Here is a 1,088-nt window from a genome sequence, read left to right as displayed (position 1 = left end):
TCTTGCTGGACTGTGGTAATACCTAAAGTGGAAATGGCGCCATCATAGAAGGCTCTTTACTTCAACAGAATCAAGAGAATATCCATTGGATAGGGGATAACTTGCCGATTGCTTGGGGTTCTACCGCTGGAACCTCCAGTGATCCTAAGAGCTGAGCCCCGTTCATAGAAAAGGAAAAACATGTTTTTTGAGAATAGCTTAGCCCTTTATTCACATTCCTTTTAGCTCCACCCTGTTATCAAGGTGCTTTTTAAAAAAAAAAAAAAAAAATTATCTGTTGATGAAGATGTAAAGTTTGGCTAAAACACACAGGTTGTCATCTGCCGCTTACAATTTGCTTAATAAATCTTCCAACATATTTGTGTTTTCTATCTTGGATATAATTTTACTGGCGTTTTGTTTTCTGAAATCTATTGGTCAGCTTTTAGCAATCATTCAGATTTTCCTTTGGTTCCATGCCACCTATATGCAGAATGTCAATGTGCAGAACTCATAAGTGGTTTATAAAGTGCTGAAAAAAAGGAAACGGCATTGAAGAGGTTGTCCACTACCCTGGCTCAGCTACTGATTTTGCCATAAATGCTTAAGGATAATGTCCCTAAATGACCCCATATACTTTTTCTACCATGTCGTTTTATACCTTTCTGATTTGCTTCCTGTGCCCTGGCACCAGCTCTGTGGTCATAACAATCACTACCTGTTCGGAATCCTCTGCTCCCTTTTTACTACTTTTCCCATCATGCTTTGTGCTGGGCTGCAAGCCATCAGTGAGCACAAACCTATAATCCTGTCAAAACCCCTCCCACTCTTCCCCTAGAGTCTCACACAGTCCCAGCATGATGTTCTGCACAAGACACTGCAGGGACTAGGAGTAATGAACAAAGCACCATTACACCAGCCCTGACAATGAGGAGTATCCCCTACTCCCCTTCATTGACATGGATGATAGATCACAATGTAAAATACTGTATAAGAAATTCACTTTATTTATTATGATGCACAATACTACAAACTATATCCTTATTTCTGATAAGATAAAACAGTTTGTGTAACTTTGCTTTAGGAGGTAAATTTATTTCTGTCCTCAA

This window comes from Phyllobates terribilis, unplaced genomic scaffold (assembly GCF_046119375.1).
Source record: "Phyllobates terribilis strain yellow unplaced genomic scaffold, ASM4611937v1 Scaffold_3__8_contigs__length_932513732, whole genome shotgun sequence".
Classification (NCBI taxonomy): domain Eukaryota; kingdom Metazoa; phylum Chordata; class Amphibia; order Anura; family Dendrobatidae; genus Phyllobates; species Phyllobates terribilis.
The sequence above is the reverse complement of the archived record's forward strand: the minus strand, read 5'-3'. Positions refer to the sequence as shown.